We start from the raw sequence: 642 nt of genomic DNA, 5'->3' as shown, positions 1-642 counted from the left end.
CATTGCAAAATACTCATTCACAAGTTTTGAAGCCAAAAGAGAATAAACAACAACAAACAGTAACACGGAATGATAGCCACTCTGGAAAACTCATAGCGGCAACAGAGAAGCAAGACTCCTCATCAACTATTCAACACCAAAGAGAAAAGTCCGAAGAAACTAAACATAATCAAGAAACTAGCCCTCAAGGAAGACCGCCCCCCCTTAAGGAGGATACACAGCAGACCCCAAATATTCAATCTATCCCTTACGAATCTAACGCAGTGATCCATAGAATTAAATTCGATACGAATTCCCTGGCAAATGAACAACAAGTAGGGCCTAATGACCTAGAAAAGATAAGGCCAGTACTGAATACACGGGTAAACATCAACCACATGATTGATAGTCGACTCAATGATAATCATCAACAGGAAACAAAGCAGCATCGAACATCATTATATTTCATCCGTTATATAAATCAAGAGGGCCTATGGACATACTAAATAGACAGAACATCTTACAACTCTTACACTCTAATAAAAAATTGGAAAATATCACGTCCTCGGATTTACGATCGATCGAATTTTTACGAAAAAACAACCAAAACTTAGAACCAACTAGAACGACATGGCAAAACTCTGAGATCACACGAAGAATTTA

The sequence above is a fragment of the Triturus cristatus genome, chromosome 4_2 (assembly GCF_964204655.1).
Source record: "Triturus cristatus chromosome 4_2, aTriCri1.1, whole genome shotgun sequence".
Taxonomy (NCBI): Eukaryota; Metazoa; Chordata; class Amphibia; order Caudata; family Salamandridae; genus Triturus; species Triturus cristatus.
Note: the sequence above shows the minus strand (reverse complement) of the source record.